The 22,518-nt window shown below is 36.3% G+C and overlaps 1 pseudogene; it reads right to left on the reverse strand.

The window, feature by feature from the left end:
* Positions 1 to 2,435: 2,435 nt before the first annotated feature.
* On the reverse strand, positions 2,436 to 17,980 carry LOC118547965 (unconventional prefoldin RPB5 interactor pseudogene; annotated as a pseudogene).
* Between the last annotated feature and the right edge of the window lie 4,538 nt (positions 17,981 to 22,518).

Consider the following 22,518-nt stretch of genomic DNA (forward strand, 5'->3'; position numbering starts at 1 on the left):
ACATTTCCACCAACAATGTATAATGTCGGTATCCTTGAATCCTCACCAGCACTGAATTTTTAAAATATAATCTAATGGGATAAAAAATATTAGTTTCCTTTTCAACTTAAAATTCCCTGAGACTACTGAAATTAAGCATCAACATTATTCCTTTAAGACACAGATGCTGAAAATATGTCTAACTATAATAAATGTCAAGAGTCTAATAGCCAAGAGTCCTGGTAAATTAAATACCGGAATTCCCAAGCAAACACAACACTAGCTGTGGAGCTGGAAAATTCCTATATAAATCCTGGCTCTTCCACCTACTAGTTTGTAAATGTGGGCCAATTGCTTAAATTTTCTAAGTTTTAGTTTCTGTAGTATCTAAATTGGACGAAATCATCATCCCTATTTCTTGAGGCGTTCTGATCATGTTAAGGAATAACACCTGTTAAAGGGCTTAGCACAGTTCCTGGCACACAGGAAGTGACAAGAAACACTGGCTAGGATTACAAGGATGCTTACCATCTTCTAATATGCTTTCACTTCTTTTCTCTCTAGGATCTTGAGTGAAACCTGGTTACAGAACAAAGCAGTTTGATGTCAACTTGATGACCTCAATGTATTCACATTTGAAATATCTTAAAATATTTTGCTGGTGAAACAAAAGTCACCTTCTATATTTAGTAGGCACTGACCCTTTCTTTAAACTCCCTAGGCAAACAATATTATAAAATGAGATCAGCAGCACCAAAAAAACAAAAACAAAACAAAATGAAGCCAAACGCAAGAAAACACATACATATAAACCTTAATAGCGAGTTCATGAAAATCTTAATGGTGAGATGGTAATGTTTCGAGGATTACAATTTCTTCAGAAATGACTAGGTAGCCCCTCTGAAACCACATTATCAGTTCACCCACTCACCTCATTCACTGTTCCTCTTTCCAGTATTTTTATCTTTGTTCTTTGTAAATTCACTAATTCCTTCCAACATTATACTCTTACACTTTGAGCCATCTTTATCAAATTTTTTAAAGATTTATTAATTTGGTGGGGGGCAGAGGGAGGGAGAAACTTAAACAGACTCTGCACTGAGTGTGGACCCAACACGGGGCTCCATCTCCCCACCCTGAGATCAGAACCTGAGCTGAAACCAAGAGTCAGAGGCTTAACCCACTGCACCACCCAGGCGCCCCTATATTTATCAGTTAACAATAAACTTTATCAAATGGTAGTTTGTATTTGTTTATCCTTGGCTGATTCAAAGCACTTGGTATAATTTCCTTTAAATCGTCTCCTCCCATTTCACAACACTACATTATTTTCAATTAATTCCCAATAAACTCTTAATTGTCCATGCTCTGTTAGAGCTAACAGTTCATCCCTGTTGAAGCTAATGGGTTCAACTTCTTCAACAAACAAATCTTTCATGAAAGCTGCAGACAACTCAGATAGTTTCATTATTTCTCACTTTCCTTGATCTTTCTTTCTCTTATTCTTTGGGAAATGGTCATAGCATTTTGGTGCTCCTATATAACATGATAAAAACTAGAAAACCCAGTCAAATTAATCTCCTTAAAGCTGATGGGATCCTTCTTGTATACTGAGCTTCAGATGACAAGCCCGTAAGTTGGGTAGTAGTCCTCTCCAAGCTCATCCTCAACCATAGGCAGAAAACAAACACTTCTGACAGTATGTGATTTCCCTTGTATCTTTCCACAAGCACCAAGAATAAGAAATCATTGTTGTATCAGATACAACGATACAACATTTTTCAAATGGAATTAATTTTTCAAAGTGGAAAAACTTCACTGTTATTTTTATTATAAAAGTACATGTACTTATCATTTTTAAAAAGTACAAAAATGTCTAAAAGGAAAAGGGAAAAAATTACCAGGGGTCCTACATCCCAGAGACAATCACTGTTAACACTTAGATGTAAAATATCCAAACATTTGGATAAAATGGATAAAATTATTTCCCCCCAAAATACTAGACGTTTTATTTGAAAAATCTGTGTTTTTCTAATCATATGTAGCATGAAATAAATGTCATCTCTTGATAATATAACCAATCCATTCTTCTAAACAGCAAGGTAAATCTCATTGTATAATATACATTATATACCATGAAGTATTTACTGCGGCCTCTGGATGGGAATTTAAGTTGCTCATAATTTTCCTATTATAATTATAAACATTATAAAATAATCTTCTGCAAAAATATTTTTTCTGTGTTATTTGTGTAGGAAAATTACTAGAAAGAGAATTGCTAGATCAAAGATGTATAACAATTTAAATTTCAAGATATTGGGACTAATTGTCCTTCAAAATACTGTACAGAATTGTATTTGAGTTTCTTTTTCTCTATTTTCAATACAGCCAATCATTTTATTTTTTTTTATTTTTATTTTTTTAGAGACCAAATTTCATAAAATTTTTGCTTGAAAAAAAAATGTTTTACAAAATACCATTCTTCTAATCAAAGAAACTTTCCCAGAGGGTACATGTAGCTTTCTGCCTCAGAGATGATTAAAATGACCGTCAAAGGAGAGAGTTTTTTTAAATAGCCACCTAGCTGCAAAACCTACAAGAAGTAGATTTTTTTAAAGTGCCTTTAAAATGCTAAAGCAAGTAATATAATTGTTGAATCTATTTGACATTTTTTAAGTTTCCTTAAAATGGTCCATATGGCATGCACAACTTCACAGCTGGTACAAAACTGCCTGTATTTAGTTCAAAACACAGAAACAATGCATATGAACAGTATTCTTTGAAAAATAATTCCAAATACTGCCAGTGCATCATAAGAAAACTTAGACAACAGTATTGACAGTATTCAGAGAATTAACAAAACAAGCTGAATATTAAAGTATTCAAACATTTACTTTGATTTTTAATGCCACTGATAACAGTAAGAGATCTTGCTGCCAAATGAATTCTGGATGCCTTGTTTCAAACTATGCGTAACATATTTTGCGATATAGATTCTAAAGAAATGCAAAACTAGGTTCCAGGATGTAAACTCCCATTGCCTAGGCAGGCCCTAGCTTTTCTGCTGCAATCTGGCAGCTTTGAACTTTGAAACCCTCTTTGTAGTTTCTTCTGATACCTCTGACAGAACTTCTTTTCGTTCTGGAATGGTCGGTAGCACAGGATGAACCAGGGTTGGGTGTGGTGTTAAGGAGGGCAATAGAAATTCTTTTTCTACTACGGTTCCAGAAAAAGCCTTAGGCGTTCCTGATAAGGACAAAAGTTTCTTGTGATGGTTTTCTTCTTGTTCCGCTTCCAAAATACTCTCACTAGTGTCCCTGCAAGTGGCCTCCTCGCAGCTGACACTCCTCAGGACTCCCCATCGGTCGTCACTGGTATCACTGCAAACACTGTTCTCTCTGCTGAGAGACTTCAGGATCGACTTACGAGGGACATACTCTCCGTTCACAACATCAACAAAGACTCTATAAATGTTAGGAGGAGTCCTGATAGTAGGCAGCTCTTGGGCAGAATGACCACCACCAGAGCTTTTCTTTGGTTTACGTTTGGCTTCTTCTTTCTTTTCACTGAATTTTAAAGCGGTATTTTTTCAAGTATTTATTCGGACCCTCTTAAGTTCGACAGTATGAGAAAAATATATTGTTGGTATAGAATGATCTCCAACCCCTAAAGCATCATGGTCATTTTCATTTTCATTATCACCACCACCACCACCACCACCACCACCACCACAATCATCATCATCATCATCTTCATTACTGTGGTAAGAATTTGAACCGTTCATTGAATGACTGCCATTCGTTTGACCGCCGAACAGTTCTGAACCTGTAACATCCTTACAACAGCTGCTGGACGTAACAGAGTCTGTTACTTGATGCATCACATGCACATTTATATTCTGATCTTCCTTTTCTTCAGAAGCCGTTGTATCCTCTCCATTTACAATCATAGTATCAGGCTTACTATCAAGTTCACCCAGCAATTCTTCTTGTCTCTAGTTCTTCAAGTGGAGCCCACAGTTCCTTATCAGCAAGCAAATCCTTGGATTTTACATCATTTGCAAAATCTGCTTCAAAAATATCTGACGTTTTGGTTTGGAGTGAGGTTTATGAGCAATTCGGTGTTTTGCTTTAAATTCAAAGTCACTTTTAATTTCTTCTCTTATGTCAACAATATCGCCTGCAGCATCACTCATTTTCTGCAAATCTGTGAATTCAACTATGGATTCAAAAATTTTCATCACTTTTTTTAAATCACCTATTGTTTTTCTTACATGTTCTTTCCGATGCTCAGCTAAGCCCACAGCCTGCTTTGCTGAGCACTTTGCAAACCAACTGTCCCCGAGTAAAACAGTGACTTCATTAGTATGGACAAGCTTTCCTGGCATGAAGGCAAAGGGGCCAAATGGTAACATGATATTAAAAGACAACTTATCAGGCAAGGTACTGAGTCTTTCTTGCAGGGCATTATAGTCAATATCTACCTTCTTCCAATGCTGGATTTTCTCTTGGCAGTTAGGGACCACCTTTTCCTGCTCCTCGCGGAGCCGCGCCACCTCCGGGGCGCGCAGCGGCACCACGGCCAAGGCTGAGGCCGAGGCGTGGGGCCCCGGGCTCGGGCGGGGCCTCCATGGCGGGAGCGCCGGGACCTCAGAGGGGCGAACGAGTCCTAAACAAATGTTTATGGAGGCGGCAGCCAATCATTTTAATTTTTGCTAATCTCTGACACACAAAAGGAAAAAAAATCCAATACAATAATATACAGGGAGATGAATAGGTAGAAAAAGAAACACACAAATGGCCAAGAGAAATAAGAGATGGTCAATGTCCGTCCAATCAGATTAGTGAAATTTTTAAAAATGCAATAATATTCAGTGTTAGCAAGTGTGTATTAGACATTCTCACATGATGTTAGTAGGAATATAAACTAGGGCCTTGTTTTGGAAGCTTATTTGGTCACAGCAACAAAAACTGTTATATTCCACAGCAGTTTCACTGAGGAATTTATCACAGAGATAATCTTGAAAAAATACGTAAACCAAGATATATTATTAACGTTATCTGTAGCAGATCATTTAAACAAAGTATGACATATCCATACAATGCAGTTGTTAAAGATAGTAATATCTTGGAGATCAATTATTTAAAGCTTTCATGATATATACACCTGTCAAATTATTATGTATGTATTATTATGTAATGTTATTTGTCAATTATATCTCAATAAAGCTGGGGAAAAATATAAAGCCTAGGTTCTGAACACCCTTTTGTATAATTCTAAAAGATAAAGCCATATTTTCTACAAACTTGTTTAAGATACAGATCCTATATTAGGGATATATCTTAAAGTCGTTTTTAGAAAGACATTCAAGAAGTCACAACTGTCAATGAGTGAGCCAATGATGTGGTTTCACAGGGGATACCTATTCACCTAGAACTTTCAGGGGATGTTCTGATGGTACAAGACTATAGGAGGAGAATTTTAATTTTATTTTTACCTTCATTTAATTCTTGGATTTTCTTACCAGGTGCATGAATTCTATTTTTATGTCAGCAGGAGCTATCAGCTAAATAAAATTATGACCATTTCTGTTGTCTCTCATTTATTTCTGTGTCTAAATGAAGAAAACCGAGGCTTTTCTTCTTTAAATTTGATAATTCTAAGGCCATGACTTTTGAGAAGTCCCCTGCTATCTTCGTACCTCTTTCCACAAAGACTGTTTATGTCGTACAATAACTCTTTTCTCAAGACAAACCTTATAAGGGAGATACAAAAAGTGGCTTACATCCTCTGGGTCAAACTAATTTCATGTAACAAACAAAACTGTGTAATATCATTTTTTAAGACCTTTTTGTGATCTATCAATCCACCGAGTAAAATAGCTGAAATCACTCCCAAAACAAATCCTTTTGCAGTCAGCAAAATGAAGCAATTACATGAATAAGTTTTTCCACTTGGCCTATTTTTCTGCCCATGGTTATTAATCAGTCTCACAGACTACATTTTCCACTTTCCATCCACTTTGAGGCATTACTCCAGGTGGCCAAACATTTCACATTATGTAAATAAAATAAAACAAAACCTTTGTCCATTGAGCAAATGGATGTATTTCATATCTACCTCTTCGAGCCTCTCTCAAATCATTCAGAAAACACAATGTGGTTTCTATAAAAGGATACTCAATATTTTCATTTTATTTGGCTAGCTGGAATTTATTTAAGTGAAATTTTACTTCAGCCAGTCTTCCCCAGATAGCTGAATTAATTTGAGTTGATGCCCTGTGTTATCTAATGGCTCTTTGAGACCTTTGGGTCGAGTGTCTGTTGCTTTGCCTTGTCTCTTCCAAATTCAAAGTCTGGAGAATGCCCCTTCTGAAACTGCTGTTTTGCATAATGTGACTTTCAGATGCTACACATCATAACCACTATTTCTTTATACTAATACTCTAGACACAATTGCGTAGAGATTCAAATTTAACTGGGACAAAGTGGGGCCAGGGTCATTTTTTTAAAGCTCCAAATGTGATTCTCTTGGGCCCATACATCCTGGCCCTCAAGCAGGGCCAAATATTACCCAATGTTATGATATTTCTCTTAAATTTAATCCAGGTCCTCACAGCTGATAGATTTCTGTAGGCTGATCTGCTCTGAATGATGACATGGCTAAAACAAATCTACTCACAACATTTATGTTCTTCATAAGAATTCCAGGAATTATAAAGATTAATGGTTCTTAGGCCTGAGAGCTTTAAATAATAGTGATGCTTATACCACTCCCAACATCTGACATGTGAACTGGGCATTGAAATACTTTAAATTTTTCCCAAGTGATGCTAAAGTGCAGCCAAGGTTGAGAACCACCATATAGGGCCAAGATGCTTAAGAAAATCCAGTTCCTGCCTTGTTAAATGCAGTATCCCTCTTTCCCAAAGAGATCCCCAAGGGACACTCAACCAAGGGATAATGACCACAGGAAATAATCCATGACTACTATATGTACACATACTCTTCTATTTGTTGAACTTTGTCTTGAAAATATCTGTTAGAGTTCATTTCTAGAACCCTATGTAGGGGCAGTCCTAGGAAAAATAATGAGGCTACAAAATATTTTCCATGGCTTCTTTTATCAATTTTCCTCATTTCTCTACCTGGGAACCTCTCTTATGTCACAATCTCTGAGGGTTTTGCTCTCAGCTAATTAACTAAGACATTAGCTTTCAAAAGCATGAGATGTTTTCTCACAGAGATGTAGAGTATCTATATTTAATAGGACAGGCTATGGAAAGATTTTAATTCTTTCCAGGAACACTGCATCTTCTCACCCAATTCATCAGAATAATCGGGTTTCTAGACCAAGGCTGAAATTCACAGTTAAAAAGTGAATTCTTGTATGACTTTTCTACAGTCCTAGCATGCCCAGGATTGTCTTGATTTTAGCAACAAAAATTCCTGAGTAAATGGGAATATTGATCACCTTTCCTCCTGTGTGTCTCTCCTTTTCATGACTGGCTCATAATCATGGCTGCTATGGTCTGAATGTTTATATGGCCCCAAATTTATATGTTGAAATACTAACCCCCAAGGTGATGGTATAAGGAGGCAGGGCACTGGGAGGGGATTAGGTCGTGAGGACCAAGCCCTGACGAATGGAATCAGTGTCGTAATGAAAGAGACCCCAGAGATTCCTCACCTTTTCTGCCATGTAAGGACACAGGAAAAAGACACAGTCTGTGAACCAGGAAGTAGGCTCTCTCCAGACACTGCATCTACCAGCACCTTGATTTTGGACTTCCTAGCCTCCAGAACTGTGAGAGATAAATTTCTGTTGTTGATAAACCACACAGTCTGTAGTGATTTGTTAGAGCAGCCTGAGCAGCCTAAGACAATGGTGAAGGTCACAGTGTTGTTGTTGTTTTTAATATTATTTTAGTGCATTACTCATTGCTGTTTCTGCATTTTAAAAATAATATGCACTTATTAAGAAACACTGGAAATAGAGAGAAAATAGTAAAGAATAAAATAAAAATCCTTGATAGAAATAGTAACTATTAAATTCTTAACACACTCCCGTTCAATTTTTTTCTCTGATGGATATTGGTACCTATTAATGTCAAAAACAGAAATCAGAGATTCACTCCTGTGAACTGACTATCACTTGCCTATAGACAATGTCGGACAAACATGAAGCTCAATTCTAGCCAGACTTCATGCAGATTAACCCTTTTCCATTAAGACATCATTTTGTGAGGTAAAATAAATATAGTTACTAACATACAAGCTTTCTCAGTTAAACTATAATTCAGTTAGGCTTCCCTAACTTCGTAGCAGTTGGATTTCAAATGATCACAGAACATTTCTTGAATAATTTCTAAAGATGGTTGATTATTTCTTTTGCAATTTGCTTCTTTTTTAAATTCAATTCTTGGAACATAACTATAATTTGGGGGTACTTTTTTGCTTCAGATTCGTATTCTCTCTCTCCCAAAGTTCATGTATATTTCCATATTTATGTATTTGAATACTGTATGTAAAAATGTATAGAGCAATAATGAGATTATACAATATATGCAAATTTGTATACTGCTGTTTTGAAAAGTAAATACTGGATATAGATATAATATTTATAAAATATGTATACAATATGCACGTTGGTAATAAAACAGTAATACATCCACCTTTACATTTAAAACTAGGATATTGAAATACCTTCGACATCTGATTTGACTAGCCCCTCTGTTCCCTGCTCTTCTCAGTCATTTATTAGGTCCCAAACTAGTTTGTTCTCAGACTACTTCCAATCTATCTCCTTGTCTATTCTGCATTTCAGGAAAACACATTTGCAGGTATGTTTAACCTCCAATTTTTCATTAGGTTAGCTGGTGGGAGGCACTGGGGAAAGACAAGTTATCATCTCCCTGTCTCCTATGGTATCTTCAGCAAAACTTGTCCTTTTTCTGAGGGTCTAATTCCCAGCAGGGAACCCCTCCTTCCATGAAGCCTGCTCTCCTAGACAATGATGATCTTAGCTCTAGCAGTTGCCAGAGAATCCAGTCTCTTGACTCTGATAACACCTCGTCCCACTATCCTTCTACCCCCTCGGGGCGTGACTGGCTTCCTGCTCTCAAGTAGCTGACTCAAAATGCTTGCTTTGGCTTTCGTAATCTGAGTAATCAATTACCTGTATTAAGTTACCTCTGCTTGAAAGACCAAGAAGTTTCTGATTTATAGGTGGACACTAAAAGCTCTTCTATTTCTAGTTTGCTAGAAAAAAAAATTTATTAAGCTTAATTATTTAATTTTATTGAATTCACTTTCTGCATCTCCTGAGATGATAATTTGCTTTTCCTCCTTTAACTTGTTACTATGATAAATTACATTTATAGATTTTTTCTATTATTAAAAATCCTGCCTAAACCCAGTTTTCATACTTTATTATCTTTTTTATAGATCACTATATAAAAGATAATTTCCTAATTTCTAATTTAGAATTTTTGCCATTAGGTTCATGAAGGAGATTGGTAATAATTTTTCTTTATTGTACATTTCTTATATAATGTTGGTATCAAGATTGTAGTAACCTCATAAAATGAACTAAAAAGTGTTCCTTCTTTTCCCGTTCAAGAATAGTTTTTGTATGACAAAAATAATACATTCCTTGAAAACATTTGTAGAACTCCTTGGTAAAATTGTCTGGGTCTGATGGTTCTTTTTTTGTGAGGAGAATTTTTAACTTCTAATTAAGCATCTTTACTGGTAAGAAAAATTTGCAAGTGCTTTATTTCATCTTGAACATTAATAAATTTGAACTATGAAAAGTCCTCAGATATTATTTCCATGACTACAACCTTTCTTAATTCTTTTTATTTTTCTTTTGTACGTCTTATCAGATAGTGTCTCTATTTCTCAATCCTACTTTATGTATCCATCTTCCTGTCCTCCCTGTGCTATAGTCAGAATAATTTTTTCATATCTAACTTCCAATTCCTTATTTTATCTTTGGCTCTATCTAATCTAGTACTTAACCTGTCCATTGAGTTTTTAGTGTTCATTATATTTTTTATTTCTAAAAGTTCTCTAAAATTCAGTCCTGAATCTGCTGAATACATGATATATAGACTGTTGCTAACTTATGTTACTGGCAGTTTCCTGATTTCTTTAAGCATATTAAACATAGTTTTTATGGTTACATAGTAATTCTAATATCTGAAATCTTCATGAGTAGAGTTCTATTTTTTTTTTAAGATTTTATTTATTTATTTGACAGAAAGGGAGAGAGCACAAGCAGAGGGAGTGGCAGACAGAGGAAGAGGGAGAGGCAGACTCCCTGGTGAGCAGGGACACCCCCCCCCCACCAACGTGGGACTCGATCCCGGGACCCTGAGATCATGACCTGAGCTGAAGGCAGATGCTTAACCGACTGAGCCCCCTAGGCGCCCCAGTAGAGTTCTATTTTTATGTTTCTGCTCATGATGCCTATCTCCTCATGAGTTTTGTGATAGTTTATGTTTAATCCCACATTTAATGGAATTTTGTCTGTGGTAATTCTCTGAGACCTGGAATACATAGATGTCTCCAAAGATGCTTTGCTTTTGTTTTGGCTAGGTTCTTAGAGAGAGCACCAAACTGGGACAACTATAAAATAAATTTTAGTTGAGTTTTTTTTTTAGTTATAGAGACCATGAGAAGTTAAACTACAAATTCATGTGAAGATGCACTTATGATTTTTTTTCCTCCTCAACCTAGTACCAAGGTTTGGGGCAGAAAAATTTCCTAATTGCTCCTCTGAGGGGATGTTATTTTTCCTACTTTATCCTTTCACTGAAATTATAGTCCCTTAGAATTCTGGCTTTAAATGGGTTTCTCTATAAGACTGCTATGCTGAGCAGGCTCCAGGCTCTGTCTCCCACTGTCCCATATCTTGGATAGTCATAAAAATTGCAAGTCAGGGTTTCAGGGACAGCCCTGTGTTATGGAAATCTCTGGTTATGGTGCTTTCATACCACTCTGGATTTATGTATTTTCTTCATGGTCTTCCTATGGGTATGCCTTAATTCCTTGGTGAGTCAGCAATACACTTTAAAAAATGACATGTATATTTTATCTAGGTATTTGTAGATGTTATATAGCATGATGGTGGCCCAGCAAATTAGTCTGCCATATTGCTGGTAGGAAAAGAATCCCCAGCTTTTGGAAAACATTATACCAGATCATTTTTATTGCCATTAATATTTTTTTAGAACTGTGCTTTTAAATATCTGCACTGCATTTTGTTACATCTTTTGGTATCATATATTTAACTAATCTGCTCCCCTTCCCTTCGTTTTTTGGAAGTGAAGATTGTACTCAACTCTTCATTTTAAGTAACATTGCAATAAATATCACTCTCTATATATGCATTCGTGATTATTTCCTAGGGAGTAATTAGTAAATCATGGTACACTAACAGTCTTGATGCTTGAAATACATATTTTCAAATTGCATCCCAGAAATAATGGTACCAGTTTATACTCTGATCAAGCTTCATATGAAAGTGTCCATTTCACTGCACTCCTACCAAGAAAAACTATCACTGTTTTTATACATATAAATCTGACAGACTTTAGAAGGCATCTTATTATTTCAATTTGTATTTATTTGATTATTAAATTACTCAACACTTTATCGTCTATTTTCAGGAACAACATAAACATTTTTTCTTATTGTTTTTTTATCAATGCAAACCCTATATCACTGTTTTCTTAGTCCAAAATTGTTTCCTAAGCAAAATTACATATGCCTTATTCATATGTTTTATACTAGATTATCTTCTTATATTTATATCCTGCAAAATCTGTTAAAATATATATTAATTATGCATGATTGATCGTATGTAATATCTTTTTTAAGGAATTTTCTCTGTAAATCTAAATTTCATAAATCTTCCTTTAAATAGCTCTATAGAATTTCCCCTAGTTTTAATAATTGCAGATAAACCTTTCTCCCATTTCCTATTGCTTATGGTCTGTTGCTCTCTCCTTTTTCTTCTGTAAGATACCAGATTCTATGATTTATTATTTCTTACTCACAACCTCCCACGACATTTTAAGGATTCAAATTTTCTCCCATTCTTCTTATTTAGAGTTACCAGTATGTCAATACCTTTGAAATCTCATCAAGGGTTTAACAGTCCATACCCTACTGACTCATTATTTCAGTTTGATCTTTCTTATTCTCATTCAATTCAATTTTTTTCAGTAATATAACTTCTTCAAGCATTTTACCCTCTAATGCATTTCTCCAAATAGCAGCTGCAACCCTTACTTGCCCTCATTCAGCAAAAAAATAAATTGCACTAATCTTCTTGGAAAAAAATGATTGTATCAATTTGAGAACACCAAAACTGATGTCCTATGAGGACCTTACAGTCATGTTCCTTACCAGTGGAGCAAAGTTGGGAATCCCTGGGACCCTCCTGGGCTTTATTCTGAACAAGCTAAACATATTCTTTTTTCTAATATTAAGGATTCCCCCCCACACACAGTTCTCTACTTTTTGCTTAGATTTGTCCATGTGTACACTTTTCCAATTTTTAGGTCTCTAGACTTTGCTGCTCAAAAAGGGGTAGCATCAACTTCACTTGGAGGCTTGTGGCGAAGGCAGGATTATAGGCTCCCTCCCAGAGCCATTAAATCAGAATCCACCATTCGTCAGGATCCCGGGGGTTTGAGTATGTGCAATCCAAGCGCTGCTCTGAAAAAGAGAAGACTCTTCTATCTCCCTCGTATAAGTTGTATGTGACAAAATTAGTTAATTGGGCAAAAAGATCACATTTCTTAATGAGAAGTAGACACTGGCTATTATTGTCAGTGGCAAAACGGGTTATTCAGTCCCAATTAAAAATAGAGATGGCAGAGCCTGAGACCAAGATTTTTAATATAAGATGTGCCGGTGATGCAATTACATTTGCTGAATAACACTGCTTGAACAATCAGATGTAGGCTTCTTCTTTCTTCTCTTTGAAGAGAAGGGAGGAAACAGTAGGCTTAACAGAGCTCAAAAAGGTGCTATCTAACTTCCTTCACCCCACCGTGTTGCTTTCTTGTAAACATTGTACAGAATCCGTTAGCATTCAAAAGGTTGGGTCTCCCAGTTCTAAACAAATATAAATGACCCGCTGTGATTTTATTCCGGAAGTTTTTATCGAATACTATTTACAAGTCTTTGCTTTTTGCCTCATTAAAATCTGATTAGAAATATGTAAAAACTCCCACGTTATTACCACTTGGTAGCCTCTTTTCTTCTGATCAGCATTATTATTATTATTTTTTTTTTTTTCTATTAACTTAAGAACCTGAGATTCTGGGAAGTCTCCTTAAACTCTGTGATCCTGAGATCTTATATTTTCAAAGTCAAGTGACTCTCCTCTTGCACCATAAAAAGTGCTTAAGACGGTTTAGATTACATTTAAATGTTCCTGGATGAAATGTGCTTAGTGCCTGAAGCCAATTGTTATACAAATCATGTGTTTTTCCAGACCAAATTAATGAAATGAAAGAAGATGACAGTTCTAACTAGTATTCCTGCTTCAATATTGCACAAATTAGGAACATCCGTATTCTATTATATTTACAAGTTCTTGGGCTTCTCTTTAATTAGAAATAAAATAATTGATAAGTAAATAAATGGTGTGTGGGTGTATGATAACGAAAGAATGGATAGATCTGGAAACCTAAATTGCCTGATAGCTAACTAAGGACTTTAAGCAATGCACATTTTTATTTCGACAACTTTGTATTCAACTTCAGTGATAAATAGGTAGAGTAAATGGAACATAATGAATACTTGCTGAGTTAGAGTTATCACTACACATTAACAGTATGATAGAGAATTTATAGTTAAAAAGTGACTGCTCCTAAGGCCTATGAGGTAATTGGAGGATGTAAATAACATATGAATAGAACAACATACCAGTAGAATTTAGTCTGCTACCTACAGCAACAGTATCTGAATTGTTAGGATTCCCTTAGCTTTGAACAACTTCGGCTTGTGTTTGGATATACCCTATAATCCTGGGGCTCGCCAGGCTCTACCTTTCTGTTTCACATTGCTGAATGAACACCTATACTTGGGTCTGGTTTTTCCTAATCTGACCCATTTTGATTTCTTTAACCCTGAAGCTTATTTTTATTTTACGATAAACATGCATTAACACATAGGCCAACAAGTAGAATGGAGAATGCCAAAGAACTGTGTTTCTTTGTTCTTTTCACAAACCAGACACCACAACACAGAAAACAAATTTAAGAATGTGTGTATGTTCAGTGCAATTACACTGATTGTTCCAAAGTTTGTAGGAATCAATATTTTTTGAAGGTGTACCAGGTCTGTGATAGTTAATTTTTTTTTTTTAAAGATTTTATTTATTTATTTGAGAGAGAGAGACTGAGCGAGAGAGCACATGAGAGGGGGGAGGGTCGGGAGGGTCAGAGGGAGAAGCAGACTCCCTGCCGAGCAGGGAGCCCGATGCGGGACTTGATCCAGGGACTCCAGGATCATGACCCGAGCCGAAGGCAGTCGCTTAACCAACTGAGCCACCCAGGCGCCCTGTGATAGTTAATTTTATGTGTCAACTTGATGGGACTACATGGTGCCCAAATATTTGGTCAGACATTGCTCTGAGTGTTTCTATGAGGGTATTTTTAGATGAGATTAGGTTTATTTATTTATTTTATTTATTTATTTTTTTTAGGTTGAACTGTTAAGGTTTTTTTTTATTATGTTATATTAATCACCATACATTACATCATTAGTTTTTGATATAGTGTTCCATGATTCATTGTTTGTTTAAATCAGTAGACCAAGTAAAGCAAATTGTCTTCCCTAATGTGAGTAAGCCTCATCTAATCGGTTAAAGGCCTGAATGGAACAAAAAAACTGACCCTCCTCCAAGTAAGAGAGGTTTAGTTTTTTTCTGCCTTCAAACTTGAACTGAAATATCAGCTCTTCGTTCTTGAGCCTGCCGGCCTTCTAACTGAAACTATACCATTGAGTCTCCTGGGCTCCGGTTTATGGACTCACCCTATAGATTTTGGGACTTGCCAGCTTTCATAATCTTGCGAGCCAAGATATATGTGTATCTTTTTTTTTTTTAAGATTTTATTTATTTATTTGTCAGAGACAGAGAGAGCACAAGCAGGGGGAGTGGCAGGCAGAGGGAGAAGCAGACTTCCTGCTGAGCAGGGAGCCTGACGCAGGACTAGATCCCAGGACCCTGGGATCATGACCTAAGCTGAACGCAGACGCTTAACCGACTGAGCCACCCAGGCATCCTGATATATGTGTATCTTATGTATCTGATTGGTTCTATTTCTCTAGAGAACCTTGGCTAATACAAGGTCACTCACATAATTTTAGAATTTTGACTCGGAAATAACAATGAAAATGTATTTCTCACAGTGTTCTATAATCTCCTACTATTTCCCCTTCATGTGGTGTTCTGGTTTGTGTGTGTGGTTATTGTTATAAGATCAGAAGTGAGTAAAGGTATTTGTCATGACCTTTTAGCTTTTTCTTGTATACTCAATTTCCTGACTGGTTCATGCTTTCTTCCTGCCCCCATCTCTGCAAGATTTGGGGGCAAGTAATAGACTAGCTCATGGTACCTATATTAAAGATGAATTTATCTTCAATCAGTCCAGTTTTTTAAAAAGACACTAGTGAAATTATTTCATATTGTAACATCAAAATCATTAAACAGATTACAGAGCTAGAAGACAGAGTTGACCCTCTCCATTCTCAGATGGTTATAAAGAAAGCTGTATCCACAAAAAATGTAATTAAGTCAAAATCTCTTGCTGCATATCCAACAGCCATTTCTCTTTTGTCTTTGATAACAGATCCTGGTCTCAAATGATAAATCATGAAGGATTTTGAGTCAGTATGTAATATCATTTCTCCTTTGCTTGTGATTGTCTTAGAGGCAGGTCTGTGATCTATTTCTGATCTCTGGTATTTGAGAGGAAATATTTTGAGGATTCTTGGACAGATTTCACCCCTAATGAAAAAAAGAAGAAGGTCTTTTTTTCCCCTTTCTCTATTTTCCTACTTTGGAAACTTTCAAATAAATATGGGCTATCTAGAGCTGTAGCCACTATTTACAACTATGAGGTAACAAACCTGATGATGAAATTCAATACTTTGAAGAAGGCAGAGTTAAAGGATGGAAAGAAACTAGTTTGTTAAGATCCTACTGAGCCACAAAACCAACCCTGGGGACCGCTGCCTTAAGACTTCTTGTTAAGTGGGCGCCTGGGTGGCTCAGTTGGTTAAGCGACTGCCTTCGGCTCAGGTCATGATCCTGGAGTCCCGGGATCGAGTCCCACATCGGGCTCCCTGCTCAGCAGGGAGTCTGCTTCTCCCTCTGACCCTCCTCCCTCTCATGTTCTCTGTCTCTCATTCTCTCTCTCGCAAATAAATAAAAAAAAAAATCTTAAAAAAAAAAAGACTTCTTGTTAAGTCAAAATCAAATGTTGCTATGTTATTAACGTTTTCTACAGGTTTCAACCAGGCACGACCTAACTGGCACAATCTAACAAAGTTAGTTATGTGTGGTAATGTATGGATTTGTCGTTATTTTTCAACAGTTCTTTCTTTTTATGTTAGCTTCATACTGAGTAGCCTATCTTTTTTGCATTATGATTGCATTATGTTAATTTCTATTATGATATTTTTATTGACAATCCCATTGACTTAATACCCCATGGTTGCCTTTGCTTGCATAGTCTAATCTTCTAACATACTTTTTTTTAAAAAAGATTTTATTTATTTAAGTTCACAAGAGTTTATAGCAAAATGCTTCTTTTTTTGGCAAAATAACATTTTTTTTTTTTTGAGACAGCTCTTGACTTGATCCTGGGCCACTGTGGAGACTGAAGTCCTATCAATGGAACAAAACATGACAAGATGAACTGTTAGTCATGAAATTAGTACTACCCAATTAACTAGCATACCCCATCAGCAGGCGGGAATAATATATATGGACTTGAGCCAAAGCAGATCCTGAAGACACAGAAAGCTGCATGAGGTTCCTCTCTGCGCTGCGGCCCCTCCTTGAGCCTCGTCTATGTCTTCATGGGAAATTCCCTATGGCCAGCTGATTAATGAGGGAAAAATTGAGCCTGTTTTATAGAAGTCACTGCACAATATATCAGTGCCAGCCAAAAGTAGATTGCTTAGGCATCATAGCCCACTTGAGTGTAATCTTAAGAGATATTTCAAGCTATGTATTTGGTTGTCCACTATTCCAGCAAGATGAGGCATTATTGAGTTATGCGTGGTAGCTAATAATTTAGTTAAATGACTAGGGACTTGGAAGGAACAAGATTGGAGGATTGGTGGGACACCTGGGTGGCTCTGTTGGTTAAGTGTGTGCCTTCGGCTCAGGTCATGATCCCAGAGTCCTGGGATTGAGTCCTGCATCGGGCTCTTTGCTCAGTGGGGAGCCTGCTTTTCCCCCTGTCTGCCACTCCCCCTCCTTGTGCACACACGCTCTCTCTCTCTGACAAATAAATAAATAAAATCTTAAAAAAAAAAAAGATTGGAGGAATGGTAATAATGAGTTTTGGGGAAGAAATATGTGGGTGAACCACTGAGAATGAGCTAGAGTATGAAAACATTTATGGTTAACATGAATGCTTACCAAACTACTGTCAAGAAGATTATCAATCAGATATGTAGGTATGCAACAACCTCTTTCACCAGGCACTACATTGCTTGTTCAGAAGGCTAACGAACAAAACAACCTTAGTGGTGGCAGGAGAGAACATGCATAGGCTCAACTACATACCTTGTTCCTCCCTGAAGCCAATTTATCTGCCAAGATTATTAGCTGTCCAACATGCAAGCAACAGAGACCAAGGCTAAGCACTCAATAATATATCTCAGGTGAACAAACTACTTACCTTTTGGCAGGCTCGTTGATAATATTCTAATTCCTCTGTCACCGGGGCAACAAGGAGTTTCATAACTGGAATAGATACCTATTCTGAGATTACATTGTCTTTATCTGCACACTATGCTTCTCTGATAACCATTCTCCAGGGACATATAGAACGCTTTATATGGTGCCATAGTATCCGATTCTATACTGCTTGTATGCAAGGAGCTCTCTTTATAACAAAATAATATATATGCATTGACCTTGCCTGTCTTACCATCTGCCCCATAACCCAAAAATAACTCTTATCACGGAATGGTGAGAAATAATGGCTTGGGAGGGTGAGCTGATGTTAGAGGATGTGGTGTGTGTTCTGAACTAGTAATCAAGTAGGAGCTTGTGCGGGTCTCCCATAGAGCAAATACAAGAATCTTTGAGCTGTGTTATAGATGTCGGAGTCACACCTTTCACCATTACAATTACTGATCCTTTTCAAATTTTAGCTCTTATTCCTAAGATTCTAGGATTTACTGAATTAGTACCCAAGGGAAGATATTCCCACAACAATATTCCTTTGAATTTGAGGATGAAAGACTGCTATGTTGGCTTTTAGGGCTCTTCATGCTTCTGGACAAACAATCAAAAATTTAAGAGATGGTTACATTGTTGGCTGGGGAATAAAATTTGGCTCTGGAGGGGAATTAAAATCGCAATTTCTCAGAAAAATAAAAAAGAACACAGGGGATCCCCTTGGATGGCTCCTAATTCTGCCAAGTCTTGTGGTAAAAATTAATGAAGAATAATGGCCAAAACTTGGAAGCAACCAAGATATCCTTTAACAAGTGAGTGGATAGATAAACAGTGGTACATCCACACAATGGAATATTATTCAGTGATTTTTATAAAAAGATATCAAGCCACAAAAAAGTCATGGAGGAAACAGATGCATTTTACTAAATGAAAGAAGCCAGGCTGAAAAGCCTATATATTGTAATATTCCGACTATATGACGTTCTGGAAACTATAGAGACGGTAAAAGTATTAGTGGTTGCCAGGAATTGAGGGAAGAGGGATAAGTAAGTGGAATAGAGTAGATTTTAGGGCACTAAAACTATTCTTGAATGATGCTGTAATGGTAGATATGTGACATTATACATTTGGCGAAACTCACAGATATATACAACACCAAGAGTGAAACAATGTAAAGGAGCAACTTTAGCTAATAATAATGTATCAATATTAGTTCACCAATTTTAACAAATGGACCATACCAGCACAAGATACTAAAAATAACAGAAAGTGGGGCTGGGGGGGATATGAATAGGAATGGCATACATAGAAACTCTATACTTTCTTCTCAACTTTTCTGTAAACCTAAAACTGCTCTAAAGAATAAAGGCTATTAATTTTGTTAAAATAAAATAAATGACCACAGCAAGCTCATATAAGTTGATTATGAAGGACATTTCTGTCAAGAATGAAGATTCGGTCACCCTACAATGGAAAGCCCTGACTAGCAGAGATGTTCCAGAAGGTACCAGAGCTGGCAATAATGACCGGCTGATCATTCACAGAAATAAAGTCCTTAACCTCCACCCACTTTTTTTTTCTTGCATTGTCTGGTATATTTATATTTTATGTGTATTTTTTTGTATTTTTATATTTTTGTATTATATATCTTTGTATTATATATTATTTTTGTATTATATATTTTGTATTTTTTATTTTTATGTGTATTATTTTGTATTTTTATATGTCTTAAATTTTCCTTCTTCTTTCCTCTTTGTTTCTCCCTATTTTTTGTATAGGATATATTGGGTGTGGTTAGCTTAATTTTAAAACCATACATGACAAATTATCAAGATAGTACAGTGATGAACTTAGAAGAGGAATGGACAACACCCAGAATTTTTGGACTTGGAGTAGTTGCTGTGACTGATGAGATTTTGGTTTGTTCCTTTGTGGAAGAGAGTGTAGGTAAGTGTTCAGCCATTGGAAAAATAGTTCCATCTCTTACAAGGGCGCATGAGTCTTTTGTGTTTAAGAAAGAGAAAAGTTTATGCTGATAATGAACAAATCAAACATGGATTTTATTATTATTATCATTACTGAAGTATAACTGACATACAATGTTATATTAGTTTTAGGTGTACGACATTTTAATTCAACAATTCTACACATTATTCAATGTTTACCATGTTAGGTATGCTCACCATCTGTCACCATACAATGTTATTAAAATATTATTGACAATATTCCCTGTGCTGTACTTCTCATCTCTGTGACTTATTTATTTTATAACTGGAATTTTGTACCTCTTAATCCCCTTTATCTATTTCATCCATCCCCCGACACCCACTTCTCTGGCAACCACCAGTTTGTTCTTTGTATTTAAGAGTCTGGTTTTTGTGTTCGTCCACTTTTATTGTTGTTTTTTAGAATCCACATATAAGTGAAATTATATAGTATTTGTCTTTGTCTGACTTCACTTAGCATAATACCCCGTAGGTCCATCAATATTGTCTGTCACAAATGACAAGATCTCATTTTTTTTAATGGCTGAGTAATATTCCTTTGACTATACCACATCTTCTTTATCCATTCATCTAGCAATGGACGCTTAGGTTGAAAGCATTGATTATTGGGTTGAAAGATATTGATTATTATTTGAAGTCTGTTGCTGTTGGAGAAACTCCTTAGCCTATCAGCCTTGATGGGAGCAAAAGACCACCTCTTGCCTGAGAAGCTAAAATGCCAAATGCTTGCTTTCTCAGCCTCCTTTGCAGCTAGGGTCCCAGCGTATGATTTAAGTTCTGCCAATCTGTTTGCCTGTGCTGAGTTTTGACTCAGGAATTCATAAAAAAGAACCAGCTTTCGTTAAGCACTCTCTGTTTCTAGTGGAGGCCATGCAGCAGCTGCTACAGCATCTGTTATATGGCACACAGTGGGAGCGGTAAGGGGGGGTTAACAGGTGGCCTGGGATTGAGCAACAGGTACAATTGTGCCATCTGCAAACGGCAACATTAGTCCTTAAAGACGGTGCCAGTAGAACTCTGGACAAGTTCTATAGCATCGTTTGGAGCATGTTTCATGGCTGTTTAACTTTGAGTCTGGTTGTCCAGCCTTTCCGTTGTACCACAAACTCCCTGATATTTCTGATAAACGTAACTACTGTTGAATTCAGAAATGTTAGGCTACTGTGGTTTATGTTTTTAAAAGTCCAAGTTACACAAATGTAACAGATGCTCTGCAAACACTTGTCTTTTTAAGTTAAAATACAATCTATGTCACAGAAGGTAGAATGAGCAAAAGTCAACAAGTTGAACTGAGAAAAAACCAAAGCTATCGTAAGCCTGGTTGGTCTTAAAAATGTAACTGGGTCGAACTTAGGTTTTTAAGTAAGTAGAAAATACTTTAGGTAAAATACAAATGATGCATTAACATTCTAATCATGGATTTTTATTCTAGAATCTTATTCTAGAATTTTGACTCTAGACTTTTTTTGTTTGTTAAAATGTTTACTACGTTGCAATCTTTGAAAGTGTGAAATATAATCCTCAGTATTTTCCAAATGTATTTGAACATGGACTATTTTATTTCCTAAGTTAGCAAGCAAGTTCTCTGCGTTTAGCATAGATCGATTATGATCTAACATTTTAGTGCTAATGTATTCTGATAATTTTGGTCACAAGTAACAAAAGCATAATTCAAACTGGCTCATATAATAAAGAGAATTTGGATAATAAGTAAGACTCAGGGATAGTTTAATGCAGAGTTTTAGTGATGACACAAAATAAATGCTTCTTGTCCTCTCTGTATCTCCACTCTATCTTATTAGGTCTCTGTTTTATCGATTGAAATTCCATGTCATCACCAGACAACTACCTCACACTTCATCTGCTATGTTTGAAGAGAAGCTATTTCCCCCCTAACCACTGAATGAAAAAAACTGTGCTCCTTTCTGATTTGATTAGCTAAAGACACAGGCCCCTTCCTGCCCCAATAGTCATGACCAAGAATTCAACGTGGGTGTCATCCCGCTCAAACATTGCCATGGCTGAGCAATTAATTTTTTGGCAAGGAGTGTGTGTGTGTGTGTGTGTGTGTGTAGTGGGGGGGATGTTGAATGCACAGGAGGCCATTGCATATATTCCCAACAATGTCCACCACACGTATTTCCATTTCAGTAAACTTTGCCATTAAGATACTGCTTTAACAGAAATCGGAGGAGCAGAGCCGAGAGGAGCCCAGTTTTTGTTGATCTGACAAAATGAGGTTGCTTCCAACTGGATCATTTTCAATCTCACATGTGCCTTTATGTCTCAGTCCAAATTTACATTAAATAATTTTCAGACCCCTATCTTTAGCATATTCCATTTGTCTATACATACGTATATTGTGTATTATATGTAAGATATATATATTTAACATATGCACCCAACGCACACACATACACACACATATACATTCTACATATAGTTTAGAGGACTTCACATTAAACTGTTTTCCCTAAAGAGTGAAGAGAAACAATGGGTACAGGAGTTGAAAAGAAACACTTTTACTTTATTTACACTTGTAGTATATGCATCTAAATATTTTACATTATAGATGTATTAATATTTTTAT

The sequence above is a fragment of the Halichoerus grypus genome, chromosome 2, assembly GCF_964656455.1.
Source record: "Halichoerus grypus chromosome 2, mHalGry1.hap1.1, whole genome shotgun sequence".
NCBI classification, from domain to species: Eukaryota; Metazoa; Chordata; class Mammalia; order Carnivora; family Phocidae; genus Halichoerus; species Halichoerus grypus.